Below are 21,602 nucleotides of genomic sequence, written 5' to 3'. Positions count from 1 at the left end.
GAGAGATAAACAACTACTGGATCACGAGGGCAGAATTCGAGAGATAAGCGATAAGACAAAACAACATCAGAATAATTGGGATCCCAGAAGAAGAAGAAGAAAGGGAGAGGGGCAGAAGGTATATTGGAGCAAATTACAGGAGAGAACTTCACTAATTTGGGGAAGGAAACAGTCATCAAAATCCAGGAAGCACAGAGAACCCCTCTCAAAATCAATAAAAATAGGTCAACACCCCAACATCTAATAGTAAAACTTATGAGTGTCAGAGACAAAGAGAAAATCCTGAAAGCAGCTCGGGAGAAGACATCTGTAACCTACAATGGTAGAAACATTAGATTGGCAACAGACCTATCCACAGAGACCTGGCAGGTCAGAAAGGACTGGCATGATATATTCAGAGCACGAAATGAGAAAAATATGCAGCCAAGAATACTATATCCAGCTAGGCTGTCATTGAAAATAGAAGGAGAGAGAAAAAGCTTCCAGGACAAACAAAAACTAAAGGAATTTGTAAACACAAACCAGCCCTACAAGAAATATTGAAAGGGGTCCTCTAAGCAAAGAGAGAGCCTAAAAGCAACATAGACCAGAAAGGAACACAGACAATATACAGTAACAGTCACCTTACAGGCAATACAATGGCACTAAATTCCTATCTTTCAATACTTACCCTGAATGTAAATGGGCTAAGTACCCCAATCAAAAGACACAGGCTATCAGATTGGATAAAAAACAAGACCGATCAATATGCTGTCTGCAGGAGACTCATTTTAGACCCAAAGACACCCCCAGATTCAAAGTGAGGGGGTGGAAAACCATTTACCATGCTAATGGACATCAAAAGAAAGCTGGGGTGGCAATCCTTATATCAGACAAATTAGATTTTAAACCAAAGACTGTAATAAGAGATGAGGAAGGACACTATATCCTACTTAAAGGGTCTATCCAACAAGAAGATCTAACAATTGTAAGGGCGCCTAGGTGGCTCAGTTGGTTAAGCGACTGCCTTCGGCTCAGGTCATGATCCTGGAGTCCCTGGATCGAGTCCCACATCGGGCTCCCTGCTCAGCAGGGAGTCTGCTTCTCCCTCTGACCCTAACCCCTCTCATGTGCTCTCTCTCATTCTCTCTCTCTCAAATAAATAAATAAAATCTTTAAAAAAAAAAAAAAAGATCTAACAATTGTAAATATCTATGCCCCTAACATGAGAGCAGCCAATTATATAAGCCAATTAATAACAAAAGCAAAGAAACACATCGACAACAATACAATAATACTGGGGGACTTTAACACCCCCCTCACTGAAATGTACAGATCATCTAAGCACAAGATCAACAAGGAAATAAAGACTTTAAATGACACAATGGACCAAATGGACTTCACAGACATATTCAGAACATTCCATCCCAAAGCAACAGAATACACATTCTTCTCTAGTGCCCATGGAACATTCTCCAGAATAGATCACATCCTAGGTCATAAATCAGGTCTCAACCAGTACCAAAAGATTAGGATCATTCCCTGCCTATTCTCAGACGACAGTGCTTTGAAACTAGAATTCAGTCACAAGAGGAAAGTCGGAAAGAACTCAAATAATGGTGGCTAAGGAGCATCCTACTAAAGAATGAATGGGTCAACCAGGAAATTAAAAAAGAATTTTAAAAATTCATGGAAACCAATGAAAATGAAAACACAACTATTCAAACTCTTTGGGATGCAGCAAAGGCAGTCCTAAGAGGAAAGTATATAGCAATACAAGCCTTTCTCAAGAAACAAGAAAGGTCTCAAGTACACAACCTAACCCTACACCTAAAGGGGCTGGAGAAAGAACAGCAAATAAAACCCAGCAGGAGAAGAGAAATAATAAAGATCAGAGCAGAAATCAATGAAATAGTAACCAAAAGAACAGTAGAACAGATCAACAAAAGTAGGAGCTGGTTCTTTGAAAGAATTAAAAAGATTGATAAACCCCTGGCCAGACTTATCAAAAAGAAAAGAGGAATGACCCAAATAAATAAAATCACAACTGAAAGAGGAGAGATCACAACGAACACCAAAGAAATACAAACAATTATAAGAACATATTATGAGCAACTCTATGCCAGCAAATTAGATAACATAGAAGAAATGGATGCATTCTTAGAGATGTATCAACTACCAAAACTGAACCAGGATGAAATAGAAAATCTGAACAGACCTATAGCCACTAAGGAAATTGAAACAGTCATCAGAAATCTCCCAACAAACAAGAGGCCAGGGCCAGATGGCTTCCCAGGGGAATTCTACCAAACATTTCAAGAAGAATTAATACCTATTCTTCTGAAACTGTTCCAAAAAATGGAAATGGAAGGAAAACTTCCAAACTCGTTTTATGAGGCCAGCATTACCTTGATCCCAAAACCAGACAAAGATCCCATCAAAAAGGAGAATTACAGACCAATATCCTTGATGAACATGGATGCAAAAATTCTCACCAAAATACTAGCCAATAAGATACAACAGTACATTAAAAGGATTATTCTTCACGACCAAGTGGGAACAAGAATCATATGATCCTCTCAATAGATGCAGAAAAAGCATTTGACAAAGTACAGCATCCTTTCTTGATCAAAACTCTTCAGAGTATAGGGATAGGGGGTACATACCTCAATATCATAAAAGCCATCTATGAAAAACCTACAGCGAATATCATTCTCAATGGGGAAAAACTGAGAGCTTTCCCCCTAAGGTCAGGATGTCCACTATCACCACCGCTATTCAACATAGTATTAGAAGTCCTAGCCACAGCAATCAGACAACAAAAAGAAATAAAAGGCATCTGAATCAGCAAAGAAGAAGTCAAACTCTCACTCTTTGCAGATGATATACTTTATGTGGAAAACCCAAAAGACTCCACCCCAAAACTGCTAGAACTCATACAGGAATTCAGTAAAGTGGCAGGATACAAAATCAATGCACAGAAATCAGTGGCATTCCTATACACCAACAAGACAGAAGAAAGAGAAATTAAGGAGTCGATCCCATTTACAATTGCACCCAAAACCATAAGATACCTAGGACTAAATCTAACCAAAGAGACAAAGGATCTGTACTCAGAAAAGTATAAAATACTCATGAAAGAAACTGAGGAAGACACAAAGAAATGGAAAAACGTTCCATGCTCATGGATTGGAAGAACAAATATTGTGAAGATGTCAATGCTACCTAGAACAATCTACACATTCAATGCAATCCCCATCAAAATACCATCCACTTTTTTCAAAGAAATGGAACAAATAATCCTAAAATTTGTATGGACCAGAAAAGACCCCAAATAGCCAGAGGAATGTTGAAAAAGAAAAGCTAAGCTGGTGACATCACAATTCCAGACTTCAAGCTCTATTACAAAGCTGTCATCATCAAGACAGTGTGGTACTGGCACAAAAACAGACACATAGATCAATGGAACAGAATAGAGAGCCCAGAAATGGACCCTCAACTCTATGGTCAACTAATCCTTGACAAAGCAGGAAAGAATGTCCAATGGAAAAAAGACAATCTCTTCAACAAATGCTGTTGGGAAAATTGGACAGCCACATGCAGAAGACGGAAACTGGACCATTTCCTTACACCACACACAAAAATAGACTCCAAATGGTTGAAAGACCTCAGTGTGAGAGGGAGCCCATCAAAATCCTAAAGGAGAACACAGGCAGCAACCTCTTCGACCTCAGCCTCAGCAACTTCTTCCTAGACACATCACCAAAGGCAAGGGAAGCAAGGGGAAAATGAACTATTGGGACTTCATCAAGATAAAAAGCTTTTGCACAGCAAAAGAAACAGTTAACAAAACCAAAGGACAACTGACAGAATGGGAGAAGAGATCTGCAAATGACATATCAGATAAAGGGCTAGTATCCAAAATCTATAAAGAACTTATCAAACTCAACACCCAAAGAACAAAGAATCCAATCAAGAAATGGGCAGAAGACATGAACAGACATTTTTCCAAAGAAGACATTCAAATGGCCTACAGACACATGAAAAAGTGCTCAACATTGCTCGGCATCAGGGAAATCCAAATCAAAACCTCAATGAGATACCACCTCACACCAGTCAGAATGGCTAAAATTAACAAGTCAGGAAACGACAGATGTTGGCGGGGATGCAGAGAAAGGGGGAACCCTCCTACACTGTTGGTGGGAATGCAAGCTGGTGCAGCCACTCTGGAAAACAGTATGGAGGTTCCTCAAAAAGTTGAAAATAGAGCTACCCTATGACCCAGCAATTGCACTACTGGGTATTTACCCCAAAGATACAAGCGTAGGGATCCAAAGGGGTACGTGCACCCCAATGTTTACAGCAGCAATGTCCACAATAGCCACACTGTAGAAAGAGCCAAGATGTCCATCAACAGATGAATGGATAAAGAAGAAGTGGTATATATATACAATGGAATATTATGCAGCCATCAAAAGGAATGAGATCTTGCCATTTGCAATGACGTGGATGGAACTGGAGGGAGTTATGCTGAGCAAAATAAGTCAATCAGAGAAAGCCATGTATCATATGACCTCACTGATATGAGGAATTCTTAATCTCAGGAAACAAACTGAGGGTTGCTAGAGTGGGGGGGTGTTGGGAGGGATGGGGTGGCTGGGTGATAGACACTGGGGATGGTATGAGCTATGGTGAGTGCTGTGAATTGTGCAAGACTGTTGAATCACAGATCTGTACCTCTGAAACAAATAATGCAATATATGTTAAGAAAAGAAAAAAGAAGACAGCAGGAGGGGAAGAATGAAGGGGGAGAATCAGAGGGGGAGATGAACCATGAGAGACGATGGACTCAAAAACAAACTGAGGGTTCTAGAGGGGAGGGGCGTGGGAGGATGGGGTAGCCTGGTGATGGGTATTAAAGAGGGCACGTTCTGCATGGAGCACTGGGTGTTATGCACAAACAATGAATCATGGAACACTACATCAAAAACTAACGATGTAATGTATGGTGATTAACATAACAATAAAAAAAGATATTAAAAAAATCCCAAAGATGACTAAGAAAATAAAATGATAAAAGTACCTGAAATATTGAAATGAATTTCACCCAATGGAGAAAGAGATGAGGACTAAGTACTCACAAAAGTAAGCAAATAAAATTAGGCAGTTATTATTAACAAAGGGAAAGAGCTGGGCCAGAAAGGAAAAGTGATCATTGCAAACAGCTTAGCTCAGCTGAATAACATTTACATAGTCATAAAAACATAAAGACTATTAATCTAAGCAAAATTATGATATAACTGTATTTGGAAAATGGGGAAAAAAGTGTACTCATTTGTGGTATGGGCCAGGGCAGTGAAAAAGAGTGAAGTTTTCATCTGCCATAATGGGAAGCTGATATGCCTAAAACTCTCAAATGAAGAACTGGCAAAATAAGTATTTTATTGGAGAGATGTGGAGATAAATACCAAAAAGCTAAAAGAATTGCAGGTGGATGTTTCTGGAAAGTAGGAAACCTGAGCAGGGCAAGAACAAGAGACTACTGCTTTTCATAAGTTTTGTTGACTCTGACTTTTTAAAAACTGTGTGTATATCTAATGGCTGAGATTAGAAAACTGAATTTAAAAAAATAAAATACAAGCCAAGAGAATTTATGGTGACAAAACTATAGCCAAAGTCATGCCAGCAGAAGAGATTAGAATATCTACTAGACACTGGATAGCTGGGACAATGGGCATTATCACCAATACCACCACCAAAAAGACGTAGGACAGAGCCACTCAAAACAGGGTCCTCCACACTAGTAGTGTTAACATCACCTTAAATCTTGTTAGATATGCAAATTCTTGATCTCCCATCCCAGACTACCAAATCACAATCTGGGGTAGGGGGTGGGGGTGCTAAACTTGACTTTGCAATTTCACAAATCCTTCAGGCAATTCTAAGCCAAGGTTAAGGTGAAAATTTTGCTCTAAACCACTGGTTCTCAAATATGAGCATGTATCAAAATCACCTGCAAGGCTTGTTAAAACAGATTGCTAGGCCCCACCCCCAGAATTTCTGATTCATACACCTCAGAGAGAGTCCTAGCCTTTGCATTTCTTACAAATGCCCAGATGATGCTGATATGACAGATCTGGGAATTGTACAACAGTGGTACTCAAAATGTTGTCACAAAACCCCATTATATTCTTAAATTTTTCTGAGGACTCCAAAGAGTTTTTGTTTATATGATCTATATTAATATTTAATGCATTAGAAATTAAAGCAATTTAAAATATTTATGTATTCTTTCTTTTAAAATAAACACATTACATGCTAGCACAAATTTTTAAAAAATTTTTATTCATTTATTTATTTGAAAGAGAGAGAGAAAGAGAAAGAGAGAGAGCAGAGGAAGGAGCAGAAGGAGAAGGACAAGCAGACTCCATGCTGAGTGCAGAACCCAACACAGAGCTTGATCCCACAACCGTGAGATCATGACCTGAGCCAAAATCAAGAGTTGGACACTCAACCAACTGAAAAGCCACCCAGGGCCCCTAGCACAAATATTTTTAATAACTGTATTTTCTAAAATAAACAAATTTAGTGAAAATAATACTATTTTACATTTTTAAAAAATCTCTTCCATGTCTAACTCCATTAAAAATAGCTGGATTCTCCTAGCTTCTGCAGCAGTCTGTTGCAATATCACATGTCATGTGACCTCTAGAAAATTCCACTGTATGCTCATGATAAAAATCAGTGGGAAAAAGGCAAATAATGTGCTAATGTTTTTATGAAATTAGTTTTGATATTGTGAACCCCCTGATAGGGTTCCAGGGACCCACAGAAGTTCCTGAACAATGCTCTGAGAACTGCTCCTCTAGACTATCCCTATTTTTTATGTTCTCATTCCTCATTTAAATTCCAGGCGGGAGCACCTGTTTGAGCTCTAGATGCCAGAAGTCAAGAAAAGCAGGCATCTAGCCTTTTTGTTTCTCTGGTAGGAATGGGAGGTAGAATTCTGCTTCCTACCATAATTTATGTAACTTTAGTTTTGCCAAACACAAGAAAAGATTTCAGATGCTGGTCAAAAAACAAAAATCATTGCAATATTGAGTTTTACCAGAATTCATCTGACAGCCATGTCTGGCATTGCATGGTTACATGCAGAACAATTGCTCATGTAACAGGGAACACTAGGTAACAAGAAAGACATGGCTGGTGAGCACCATTGCAATGATTCTTGATGTGGCAAAGAACTGGAGATATTAAAAAACAGGCCATTAAAAAAAGGACCCATTATTCTCAGAATAACTGGTGAACAAATAAATTTGCCATAAATCCTAATGCAAATGTAAGACGTTAGGTGCTTCACTGCGGGGGGTGGGGGGAGCTTTCCTACCCAAACATGAAGATTGAAGTTGTATTTTCTCATCAGGATAAGCAAATTCATTGATCACAACCTATCCACTTCATTACCTGTTTATAATTATCCTTTCATTTTTCTTCCTTGAGAATAGTCTAGAGAAACATTTCATATGCATTTGTATCATAGCTTATATTTTCAACTAGTTTAGAGCCTGTTTTTAAACCGGTTCACATTATATTGGACATTTTTTGCATGTGAACTGTTTTTCAAACAACTATTTCTTTTCTGACATGGCAGGGTTTGGTTGTTTAATACTGTTTATACACTTCACTCTTAGTTCGGTAGTTAGAAGCTATCTTCAGATGCAATTGACAAAGTGCCTGCAGTTTAATAGCATCTTAAATACTGGTGATGCTATTCTAATGGAGTTGTTGCTATAATTCAGAGCATCAGGTGAGTCAGGAAGAACCTTGTTCACAGAGTCACAGGATTGAGTGATTCTCCTTCACGTGTGTGGAGGTCAACCTAAAGAAGAATGCAAACCAGTAGAAAACTTAATTTATGAGCTCCGTAAGGATAAAGCTATGGAAGTAATGGACTTAAAAATGGACTCCCTTAAACACTGTTTCATCAACTAATAACACTGTGCACAGGAGTGGAAGGAAAAGAAAAGACTGTCTTTGGAAGAAAATGTGACATGTCACAGTATGAATAGCTAATAATGAGCATCATATTTCAAATGAAATGCCGAAGAAGTGAAAATCTGGGTGTTGAGCCACCTATTCTTTTCGGTATTTGTGTAGATATTAAACAGTGAATGGTATGCCATCTTTCAATTCAAAAACATAATTAGATAAAGAACACTTAACACAGTATTAGAAGTTGTAATATGCTATGTAATACGATGGTAAAATATGGCTCTTCAGTGAAGATGATGTCCACTTCATTTCCTTGACAGTCACCCCAATTTAAATTACTGAAAGACCTGAGGGGTTGGATTCTATGTCCTACAGGTGAATTCATTTTCCTAGGCGAATTTTCTATGCGATCAGTGTTAGTGTCTTAATAAACAATAGATTCCAGTGAAAACTTCGCTGTGATCACCAACAACCCACTGAGGACCCAACATGGCACCACTTTGCCTACGCTGCAATTCCAGGGTCAGGTCATTTCCCAAAGCTTTGAATTCGGTTCAAAATATCTACCTATGAAACTCACCTGCCAAAATTCCAGAAGTCTACAAGGATTCGTATTCAGAAGGTAAAATCTTTAAAAATCATCAAAACAGAAATTTTTTTAAAAATTTTAGTGAGAAAACTCACTGCACAGAAGGGAATAGATGGCAGTAATGGTAAAATTCCACTTGAGTCAATTATGTCTGCTATAAAGAATTTCTTTTGTTCGTGAACTTAGGAGCAGTTATATTCCAATGTGAGAGTGATCTGTCATGTGAAAGTGATCTTGGATGCACAAAAATATAATTCAGCATCATCAAATAAATAGGTTGAGATAACACGAGGAAAACAGAGGAGCATAAGGTAAGTCAGATCTTTGAAGAATATAGGATTATGTTAAAGACAGGGCTAAATTCCAGAAACAGCTATAGAGCGTAGGAAACAATCTTTGCAAAATGTTACTATTTTCACCCATTAACAGAGTATCAGGTGGTGACTCTTCAGACAGAACATGTGATGATAAAATGAAAGGGAAGGCAAGGATCCTCGCTATACTTGGAGCGCTCATCTTCACTTTGCACTCTAGCTTTCATATGAAACCATTGCTCTGCAAGCTCAGGTCCATGTGAATGTGCTCCTGAGCACATGAATCCATGACCAAAATGTTTCAATAAACACGTCCTAGAACTATCAGTCCAACCATCCTAAACGAATCTTACGTACACATTTTCTATCTGCAACATAATTGTCCTTTTAAAGGCTATTTGTTTCTGATAAGCCATAGAGAACAGAAACATTAATTTCTAGGAAAGTCATTAAATATAAACAAAGAGTAACAGTTATTATCAAATAAAATTCACAGATACAGGAGACTTTCATTTGAAATGTCAATTCATATAACAGGTTTCATATGATGAAATGATGCAACTCATGAATTTGCTTTCACTTTGTAGGTTGGGCTCTGGATGGCTCTGAAATGAGGTACCTCGCAATTCATGCCAATGACTGTCAGGATGATCCAACAAAATAGGCACCACCCAAGTAACACGCCTCACATATTCTAATACATGAATTCTTAATTACACTTTCTCTTTTGAAGTATAACTCTTTCTCTTTCTCCACCAATAACTGTAATTTGGTGTCTATTTAAATAGATAGTGGAAAACAGACAACCTAGGTATACCTGGATGTTCCTGAGTAGCCTGCTTCTCCATTTCTAACCTAACCCAACACTGGTTTTGCCTGGCTTGACTAGAGTACACCTCTTACCCTAATCTTCTCATTTTGCCATTTGGGTTTGACTATGTCTTTAAATCTGAGGAACTCTTAATCTCAGGAAACAAACTGAGGGTTGCTGGAGTGGTGGGGGGTGGGAGGTATGGGGTGGCTGGGTGATAGACATTGGGGAGGGTATGTGCTATGGTGAGCGTTGTGAATTGTGTAAGACTGATGAATCACAGACCTGTACCTCTGAAACAAATAATATATGTTTAAAAAAAAAAAAGAAGAAGATAGCAGGAAGGGAAAAATGAAGGGGGTGAAATCGGAGGGCGAGATGAACCATGAGAGACTATGGACTCTGAGAAATAAACTGAGGGTTCTAGAGGGGAGGGGGGTGGGAGGATGGGTTAGCCTGGTGATGAGTATTAAAGAGGGCACGTTCTGCATGGAGCACTGTGTGTTATACGCAAACAATGAATCATGGAACACTACATCAAAAACTAATGATGTGATGTATGGTGATTAACATAACATAAAAAAAAAAAAGCACCAATATTCTGCTGCAGCCTTCTCTCCTACACTCCAGACCAAATTAGAATTCATCATGAGAAAAGATCCATTTGTCCATCTGAGTTTTCTGTTCCTCCTTCTTAGGAGCCACAAAGATAAATAAAATAAATAATTAAGAGAAAACATGCTGACCTATCCAAACCCCATGATAACTGTCCCCCAAGAAGAATACTTTTAGAACTGCTTTACTGGCTCATTTTGGTAGCACATGTTTATTTGCTTCAGCGACATTCTACAAGGTAAACTGAAGCTAACACTCCTGTGTTACTTTCTAGCATTTAATTTTTAAAAATGCAGTATAAAAGAACATAATAAGGGTCTAGAGTATTGTTTGATTTTTCTAAAATATGGATATGAAGCAGGGTTCCCCCCCCCCCAGAATTACATAATTCTTCTAGAAATCAGAATAGTACTTCACCATCAGACTTGCCCTCAAGTGCCATTCGAAGCAACTGTCCTATGAGACAAGGGTCTTAGCATCTCAGCCCCAAATCAGATACAATCCTTATTACTCAGTCACTCTTGATGCATCTAATGCTCTAAACAGTTCCTACCTACAGGTGCATTAGGTAGGATTAGTTATTGTGTGAATTGCCTCTACCTAGATGCATGGACCATGCTTGTTACCAAGAAAAAAAATTAATTCAACTCAGGATAGCTCTTTCTATCACTAAAGGGAGAAAAGTCTAAGTAGAACTCTAAAATATTCATAAGTACTGCAATCTGTTCTGTTAAAATGAGAAAGAATTATAGCCCAGATAGATTTAATGTGAAACTACTTTTAAAGGTCAGTTATCTCCTGTTTCACCTTGATTAGTCACATGATTTAATCAAAGTAGAGGGACCATGTGATGGGACACTTATAATTAATAGACCAAACATGTTCATCATTTTATGACAGCTAAATATTTTACAGCTTAACCCAGAAATCTTGAGCACAGATTACTCCAACCTATTATATTTTTTGGTCGAAAAAAAAAAGCCATACAGAATAACTACAGAAAGAAGAGTGCCTCAAACTTTTCCACTCCCACATTAATAACCATTTACCGTTAGTTCGTGGGGTGATTCTTACAAGTAACTGCAAAGCTTCTGTTTGGTTGATCTTATTATACTAACAAGCCTGTAGTAACAAATAGAGCAAAGAATTAACTTTCTAAAGGGAAAGCAACAAAAATTCTGCAACAAAAACTCAGGCCTATTACAGAAGATTTTCCTTTTCTTTCTTTCTTTTTTTTTTTTCCTACCCTGACTTTCAATAGGCCTTGGGTTTGTTAGCCTGGCAAAAATGAACATGTCAGCTCTCATTGCAAATCACTGCCCAGCTAAAATGGGATTTTGAAAAAGATGTGCCACCTGCTTCATTAAATAACATCAAATTCTTTTTTCTTGGTTTGCGTTATAGACATATTCTTCTCAGTTCCACAAATCATTTCTTTATGTGACTGTGGATCTAAAAAAAAAAAAAAAAGACTGAAGAAGACTGAATTTTTTTTCCTCTGTCATCATGAATTACATAAATATAAGATATAGCAAAGTCTTTCTGCCTTAAATACCAGAAAATCTCTTCCAAAAATCTCCTTCCAAGAAAACAAAAGAGAAAAAGTAGAAGGAATCAAGCAAACAGCAAGAAAGGAAGGAGGAAAGAAAGGGGGGAGGAGAAAAAGAGGAAGACCCTCTGTATGAATAAATCTAAACATGCAAAAGTAGTATCAGAAGCAAGTATGCCAAAAGACTCAATTCTCAAGAAAAAGAAGTTAATTTGATCTGCTAGTTTATTTACAAGCACTTTTATTACTGATAATGTATGATTCAGAAACCAGAATAATATTAAAGCTCAAAGCTTTATGATTTTGCATAATATGCCATGATGGGAAGGTGGTGTACTGAAGTACTTACAAGGCACAGATGGGCTGAACATTTGTATAACCCCAATACCAATTAGCTTACCTTATGATACGTGAGTTATCTATGGTTATTATGGATTGCCTTTTTTTCTCCATCAGCACTTGTCTGTTTACATGTACTAATTAATATATGGGATTTGTATTTCACAGGCACAGCCATCAGACTGTCACTTCGGCTGCGAGGTAAACATACACGGTTTGAGGCAATTGTTCTTTATAATTTCCATACCAACCTCTGACTGATGGAATGCCAGAGCTATAAAAGGTTTTAGTAAAACAGAAACTTGGTCCAGGTGTTTGTGGGTTTTATGATTTTGACTCAAGGTCAAAGCACTACCTCTGTAGTCAGGCTTCATCACAGCTTAAGGGAAAAGTGGTGCAGGCCAATGGAAAGGACCAGAGTCTTTCTTCTCAACTCCTGAACCCCATAGCAGCAGCCTCAGACCCCCTGCTAGACATGCAGAATGTCAGGCTGAGCCCCTGACCTGCCACATCAGAATCAACACTTTAGCAATTTCCAGGGATTCAGGGTGTACTTTAATGTTTGAAAAGTGGGCTAGAAAGATTGCCCCCTAGTGTGCAATATATTCCAGTAGTTCAAAGCCCTTCAGTGGACTTCAAGAACAGCCCCTCCCAGCCTGAATCTTAAATTTTCTGAACTGTGTCATTTGTATTGATGGATTAATCTCTCATACATAATCCAATACAAAATGACTTTCTTGTGTGTACAGTTCTTAGATCTACTCTGCCAATTAATTATCCAGCCTGATTTTGATTGTGAAATTCTTTGACTTAATTTATAAAAACAAAACAAAACTTTCACATTCAGAGTATCTCACGAGCCAGCATATGTGGGAATAAAAACAGTAATTAGGTGTGTTTCAAAGTTACTTAAATGTATTATTATTTAATTTTGTATGCATTTAAATGAGGAGTCTACATTTTTTTTCCTATCAAGGGCCAGATGGTAAATATTTTAGGCTTTATGGACCAACAAGAAATATAACTTCCTTTGCATCCAAATTTAGTGTGCCCTCCATCAAAGTGTAGAAGTCATTCTTAGGTCTTGGCCATACAAAAAAAAAAAAAAAAAAAAAAGGCAGTGGTCAGGATATAGCTCATAGGGTATAGTTTGCTGATCCATTATTTGGGTCAACAATCTAAAATGTAGAGAATGAGGATCTGAGAGCTAAAAGATACCATTCTGGAATAGGATCCAGGAGCCACTCCCATACTTCTGTTGATATAGCAAGTCTAGTTGTCACTGTGGCCCTAACCCCTGCCAAGGCTTTGGTCTGGTGAGGCCAAGAGGCAGTGTGATATATTTCTGATTCTGAAGAGAAAGGATAAGGCTAAGACAGATTTATTTATCAAGTATTCTTGCATTAGAAATGAGTGTGCACCCCTTTGATACTCAAAGGAAGTAAGTTTCGCTAAACAAAAGAAAATGCTTCCTCTAAAATAGAGAGCAAACTTACTGGACTCTCCACAACACAAGTGATAAGGATGTTTTTTTAAAAACCACTTTAAATGCTGAATAGAATAAAAGTGTCAAAGATCAGTGATTGAAACTTTGTTCAGTATCATAGCTAAGAAATTTATAATTCTGCATTTTCTTTTCTTTCTAAGAAATGTTCTGCAACTTAATTAAAGAGAGGTCCTAAACTCTCAAGATTCAGGGGGAGTGCTTTGCAACTGTCCTTTATTTTATTTTCTTTTTAAGATTTTATTTATTTATTTGACAGAGAGAGACACAGCAAAAGAGGGAACACGGGCAGGGGGAGTGGGAGAGGGAGAAGCAGGCTTCCTGCCGAGCAGGGAGCCCGATGCAGGGCTCAATCCCAGGACCCTGGGATCATGACCCAAGCTGAAGGCAGATGCCTAACGACTGAGCCACCCAGGTGCCCCTGTCCTTTATTATTTTTTAAAAGTTATTTTATTTGTGTGTGCATGCACTTCTAACAATGCTACTGCTTTATTCCTACCAGAAGGGGTGTTTGCTCTGTGAGGAACAGATAATTGGAAGGCTGGAAGGAAACGGGGTGGGTGGTCTGGAGGCCAGGCCCAAGAGCTCCTCAGTTTTACTTCTGGAAATGGACAGATATCATGAAGGAGTCATGGTAGGCTATGGCTATGCCACCAATAAGATTAAGAAATTCTTCAAATCCATCTGCCCATCAGACTTAAGGTCCAGTTTCTTCATCATGCCGTCAAGGACACTGGGATCCTTCTGGTTCTTTGTGAAGGCAACCAGGTCTGTATTCATGAAGGTGAAGAACTTGCTCTTGAAGGGTCTATAGCTGTTAACTTTCTACCCAGCATACTTCCAGGAGACAGCAGAGACTCAATGCACCGCTCAGTCTCTGTATGGCTGAACACTTTTGCCAAGGTGGAGCCGAGTGGAGTGGAACAGAGTCTGTGACCCGTGAGTGGCACTGTGAGCTCTGTCCTTTAACTTTAGATATTAGTTTTAAGGGGCTACTGAAACTCACTTTCCCATCCACACCCTTGGCAAATTGCTAATCCATCACAGCACAATCCCCTGAGCCTAAATGCTCTCAGACTGCAAATCAATTGATCTGGCAGTCGAGAGGAAGCCTATGGCTGTCCTTGGCTGTAGACACACTTCACTAAATGTGGAGCTTAGTACTAAAAGCAAAGACAGTACAGCGGGCATTAGCAATGTGAATTTGACTCCTGTATCAACTCTCCTCTCCTCTGTGTCAGTGACTTAAGATGAGAAGCAGGAGGAACCTACTATAACACCACAGACAATAATCCAGCAAAGAAGGACTCAGCTTCCTCAGGAAGTCCTGCTTTATGCTCTCTGGGGTCCAGTGGTGTCCAGGTGTCAGTGTATGCTACTTCTAGTTTATACTGCTTAATATCCACTGAGAGGCAATAAATAGGGCCTATTCTAAAAGTACAGCATTATGTACAAACACCTAATTTTTTGCGAAGACTCTTTAGGTTCTGTTAAGGTGTTTATTGCCCATATAATCTTGGGAAAATCCCATTAGCAGATTTCTTGGAGTTTAGTCTAAAAATTACTAATACCAAGATACATAACTTTGATATAAAGGAGCAGAGCTCTCTTTTCCTTCATGTCTGAACTCATAAGCCTACTAATGGAATCTTTATGCTTCGTAGTGAAAGGAAATAGAGAAAGGATGAATAATAAAGGTTTGGGTTCTATTAAAATAGAACATCCTAGAACTTTTCCAGGGGAGGTGGCAAGAAAAATGTCTGTGTTGGCTGTCATCTCAGTGAGGAGGACATTAATTTTTTTTCTGCTTGTCAAGATACATTTTATTCTGTTTAAGTCAATTTATATGGACCAGATGTGCACATACAAGGTTATACAGGAAACACACAAAAGTGCATTTTGCCTTTGCCTCAGAATTCCACAGTTAACTATTCTTCCCCTGGTCCAAATTGTCTTCCCAACTCAATCTTGTTGATAGTTGGTTCCTAAACGTTCACCCAATTTTGGTCCTGTGTTTAGGTAGCTGCTTCATGTCTAGCTGCTTGAATATTGTGATCTGACTGCGGAATGTCTAGTCTGTCTTCAACTGTCATCCTTCAGAAAATTATTTCTGTTCTCAACAGCTCAAAGTATCAATGCCTCAAAATCTAAGCAAAAAACATAACCACCTGGACCTCATTTCTAATCCCTTAACCAAACAGATGAGAAATAAAGGATGGGAAGCACTAGAGGCTTTTGACTGAGTCCCTGAGTTCAGCATCACCTCCACAAATCTCAGAAGGCTTCCAACACTTTCATTTCCAACACAAATGGAAAACATTTCAGATTTCACTTGTTACTAGTAGAGCTAAGTAATTTCTATACTCAAACAGATGGTGTCTTTCACAATTCCATTGCCATCTTTGGTTCTGAAACCTAACCAAGAATTATGGCCAATCCCTGGTTTCTTTGCAGATCTGCACAGAAACCCAGGTGGGAAGTCACAACAACTTGCCTGAACTCATTCAGCAAAGAAAGTTCACCAACAGAATCTAGTTACCAGCAATGAAAACCAAGAAGGGGACTCTGCATTAATGGTAAGTAAAGGCAGAGGAAATTATGTGTCAACAGATCTAAATGGCTCAAAAGACAGATTTGGGAGGACAAGAGCAAAGGAAAAACTCCTCAAGTTGCCTTTTAGCTCTCTCTAAAAAAAGAAAATGTTATTCAAAATCTAAATTATATAAAAGAAAATATAAACTGGACAGCTGTTCTTTCACATCACATAAGGATACTATTGTCAGCTATCTCAACCACCAGCAGCAGGTAATATATACATTTCTAATACATTCCTGGTCACACCCAGATTTTGAAGATTATTTGCTTTGGGCAGAATCCTCATACTTTTTATACTTTTGTCTCCATTTTTGAAACTAAAAATCTCATGACCACTTGGAAATTCTGTTATGCCTTCTAGGCGGTATTTCTCCCAAGTAAGGTTATTAAGATATTAAACTTGACAAATATTTGTGGAACTCTTACTATGTGCCAGGTATTATTTTAGACATTTGGTATTCACCATGAATAAAACAAACATCTCTGCCTGCATGGAGCTTACATTCAAGTCAGAGGGAGGAAGAATGGAAAGCAGCAGAGAAAAACTCTAATCAGTAGAAATAATAAATTAATAAACAATGCAGGATATAAGACAATTCAGACCAGAGTCAGGGTAAGAAGAGGACAAAAAGGCTTAAAGACAATGTTGTAGATTGCAGGAACCCATCTCTCCTCTGAACCCATAGCACCTTGCAGCTCTTATTTCTACCTACCTCATATTTCTTTTTCCCTATCAAAATCTTTATTAAGGCAGCTTAGTAAAGTAGCTAAGCACCTGAATTTGGAGTCAAACCTAAGATCCAATCCTTGGCCCACTATTTATTAGCTGCGAACTAATAAATTTGGCAAGTTATTTGGCATCTCTAAAGCTTAGCTTCTATCAACCAGTTGTGGGTTTTGGGGGGAGTAAAGGAAACTTTTTAAATTGGATCTAAAAGTAATGCCTAGATATATTAAGAACTAAATACATGGTATATAGTATTGCCTTCTGCATGCAAAGTATTCTGCACTTTTAATTGTTTGTCCACCTGTCATTTCCTCCTCTCATAGATACACAGTTCCTGAGAACAGGTCTGTATTCACTGCAGCAACACCTAGCAGTAGAGACACTGAATTCCTAAAAGAAGACACGCATGGTAGCCCAAAATCTGGGTCTCAGATTTCTTAATCAGTAAAATGAGAACTTCCTAATAAATATCTAAAAACTCATAAAACAAATTAAGGTATCAAAACTCTGTTATGCAAGAAATGTTTCCCGAATTGAGTCAGTAAAGACTCAAAGACTATAATGGATTTGACTGGAGAGTATCGTCCTGATAAACAGCTGAAGTTTGTTCACTGTAGAGACAAGAGGATTAGACATTGATAGTCTTCTCATCTCCTCTGGGATGACAGTGATTCTTTAAAGAAGTCTCTAAGATAAGACTCTGAAAGTGGCTCCTTCACTACAGAATGTCCTGTAACTTTCAGTAAAAAGTTGCCCTGTCACTTTCAGTAAAAGAAAAAGGAGTAAGATGAATGCCCTTGCCAAAGTTCCTTTTCCCTAAACCCAAGGTTAGGTTCCAGGATGTCATGGGGTGTACACCTGCCCTGTGAGATTTTCAGAGAGAAAAGTGTTTTTGTAAATACCAGCCTTTGCTTATACAATATTTTAAAATAACATGGGATTTCATAGATAATAGTGCTTCCTGTATGACTCTCTTTCCCACCCTCCCTGGTAAACTAACCCAGAGTTTCTTTTTTCTCTGCAGCCCAGATGCCGTCTCGTGACTGTGTGTGTCTGTGATCTACTTCCAGATGGACCTCCACAGTTCTTACCCCTGCAGTTGCTATTACTGGCTCACTGCTGCTGGCAAGTCCATCAGAAAATAAAGATATGTTATGGAAGCTAATAATAGTCTGTCACCATCCCAGTCGAGTAACAGCTGTGTAACATACCCCATAATGGACTAAAACTTAGAGTACAAGTAGCTTTGTCATCATATAATTGAAAGGAAACATGGACAGGGCCAGAAACACATATCTAACAAGAAAAAAACACGGGAAAAAAATCACTATAAGACATGTAACTTAAAAGTTGTATTTCTTTTCCAGAGTGAGGCTGTAGTTTTGATTCTATTTTTTTTTAAGAATATCAGAGTTCTCCAATTAACATGTATCATTATGTGTGGCTAATATTTTAAGCTGATGACCCAACTGTATATTTTTGCTTAATTCTTTGTTTTTATCATGCTTCCTAAGAGGGCTCTTCATACATTTTCTTTCCAGACAGAGAGAGGGATCGTATTTTCTTGAAGCCTTTGAAGTTAGGCATGGCCACGGGACTTGTTTGGTCAATGAAATATAAGTGAAAGTAATATATGTCACTTCTGAGAAGCTGTAGAAGCAAGCACAGGATTGTCTTGTTCCCTTTACCCCCTTATGGTAATTACGAAGACACATGTGAAACGGAAATTCTGTCATCCTTGGTCCCTGCATGTTAACAATGAACAGAAATCTATCAACAGACATATAACAAGCTTGAGAAGTAAGCTGTATTTGGTGTTTGGCCACTGAGATTTTGGGGTTGTGATCACAACACAAGGTAATGAATCCTGGCTGATATAGAGGCTTAATAATTAATTTTAAATGATTAATTTTAAAGCATATAATGTGAACTTGGTGATGGTCTGAGCATCAAATGTTTTAAAGTTGAAAGTCTTCAGTAAAAGATGAGGATAGCAAAGATCAAAGCCTATCTCCAGAGTGCTCAACTCTGAATAGTTTTGAAGCAGAACATGTGATGAGATAAAGAACCCATTTCCATAAATGGCAAGGAATAAAGAGCATCCCTCCTCTTCATCCTCTGATAATCGTTTATTTAGCTAAAGACACATGTCTTCACCATACCAATTCTGTTAAATTCAGCTTAAAATATTTGGTGATGGACAAGAACTAGTCAGAACAAATTAGTCAAGGCCCTTTGCTGGGGCTGCATTGTGGGAAGAGACAAAAATACTGGGTGTGTGTTTGGTTCCAGGTTCCTCAGGTACAGGCATGGCTGGCAGTGGTGCATAAAATCAAAGGAAGAAAGACAACTCGTTGAAATGTACACTAGGGTGAATCTGTATGTTGATTATACATCAATTGGATATTTAAGAAAAGGCAAGAAAGCAAACAAAAGGGCTTGAATAAAGAAAAAAGATTCTAGAAAAAAATAATTCAATTACAATAATACCAGCTCAAACAAAACAAAACACATTACCTTTCTCTCACTTGAACAGATGGAATAAAATTTCTATTATGAGCTTAAAGAGAGGACGTAATCATCTCACACATAAGCTAGATTGATGGAATTTAGGATGGCATAAATACTAGTTATTAAAAGGACATATTCCTTAAGGCACCTTAAAATATTACTGCCTTTTTGAGGACTGTAGGGTAGGGACATTTAAGAATAGTTCACTAACCTGTGGTCCAGTCATAAGCATCTCTAAGTGTGAAGAGAAAACTCGATGCCAGTGAGGGGAGGCAGTTTTAGTTCTGTTTCTAGGAGTTCTAGGGATGCTGTGACAATCCCCAAGGGGCAGCTATGTTATTCCTTCATGGCTTCTCAGAAGGAAGAATTACATTTCTCATATTGCGCCTATATGTGTTTCCTTATTAACATTCAGAATTGGGAATTTTATCTTATAATTATTCCAGTAAGAAATTTTCTGAACTTGATGATTCAGAGGATAGAACAAATATGTTTGCAATTTTGTACTTACTTTTATGTAAATATTTGTTATGTGAATTACATAACTCTTATAAAACCTCATCTTTTCATTATATCTAATTTGAGCTCTCAACTTCACATTATAGAACGCTTCCCTAAAAGTGCTTTTATGAAAATATATAAGCTTGCATGTTGCTTTATACTTCAGAAATCCACCTGTCATATTTATTTTTTAAAAAACCCTCTAATTGTCTGCATGGCTAAATGGAATTTAAAATGAATCCCCCAAAATAAAGTTGTGTAATATTGTAACCTTTGTCCAAAATAGTAGGTGCTAGAAATTGTCAGCTCTTCATAAGAAAATAGTTTAAAATTATATGGATTTTATATAAAATAATAACACCTTCAAACTTCAATGGGCCCAAGTTATTTGCTAAAAATTTTGTGCTATAAAAGATCTTAGAATTCAATTAGCACAAACTTCCATACATTTGACTTGATGATCTAGACGTAGGTTGTGCATCACACATAATTTCTTCCACTAATGAAATAATAAGCATGCATTAGACCTGGTAGAAGTCTTTTAATGAAGTGTGTGACTTCCTGACATGCTTTGGTATGTGCTTTACAAATATGGAAGAACAGACTGTAAACTCCTCCAGCAGTCTTTAGTCAAAAGGGGGCAATCAAAATTTTAAGGGTTGATCTGGTACAGCATACTGTTATAAAATTAATAGTGACAGTCCTAATGAAACCCTTTAATGTGATGATTAAAAAGTTCCTATGAAATAAAGTACACATATAATCTAAAAATGCATCCTTATCCCTGGAGAAATGAAGGTTGGGTGAAGGATCTGAGTTTTTCAAACTTCTTTTCAGTAATAATAGCTCGCACCTGTGCAGGCATTTTAACTTTTTATGAAGCACTTTCATAACTTCCACCTAATTGTATCCTTATACCATCTCTATCAAGTAGTCATGGGGGAAATAACCATTCCCATTTGTCATCAAGGAAACTGCTTCCAAAAGAAATTATTAAGGGACTTACTCAAGGCCAAGCAAATCAGTGGGGGACTAGCCCTGGAAACCATATTATGTAACTCCAAACCCAGGCCTCTTCCACACAGACAAACTAAGTGAGTACTAATATCTCCTGCTGGGGAAAATCATTCCCATAAAGAAGACTGTATTCCGTTCTGAGAACCAGCACTTGAATAAAAAGGAAACTTGGAGATGGTTTAGAGACAAATAGTAAAAATGACCCACATTTGAAAAATACACTAGAGGAAGATAGTGCCCTGAAACTGATTTGTTGGGAAATTTTAGCCTTGTGTACAAAAGACTGAGCAAGGACTCACTATCATTAAACAACATACAGCATTTTCTGCTTAAAATTTAAGACAGAATGTCAAGTATATTACATCAGAAGATAGGCTGGGTTGCTAAGAATATCCTAGGATGAGAATTACCAGATGTCTGTACTACCAGGTGGTTTATGCCAATCTATTCCTTAGAGATTGTCAAGGCTGGGTAGAGAGTGCCGCCAATTTGGGTGTAAGAGACTCCAAAGTCAAAAGGATCCATTTGATAATTCTCTACCCTCTGATGGTTCTCCTCC

General features: G+C 38.0%; 1 pseudogene; it reads right to left on the bottom strand.

The window, feature by feature from the left end:
• Window positions 1-14,287: 14,287 nt before the first annotated feature.
• LOC117999276 lies at window positions 14,288-19,757 on the bottom strand (annotated as a pseudogene).
• Window positions 19,758-21,602: the final 1,845 nt, after the last annotated feature.

Source organism: Mirounga leonina, unplaced genomic scaffold, assembly GCF_011800145.1.
Source record: "Mirounga leonina isolate KUSES-001 unplaced genomic scaffold, KU_Mleo_1.0 Mir_115, whole genome shotgun sequence".
Taxonomy (NCBI): Eukaryota; Metazoa; Chordata; class Mammalia; order Carnivora; family Phocidae; genus Mirounga; species Mirounga leonina.
This window is presented reverse-complemented; position numbering and strand designations above follow the sequence as displayed.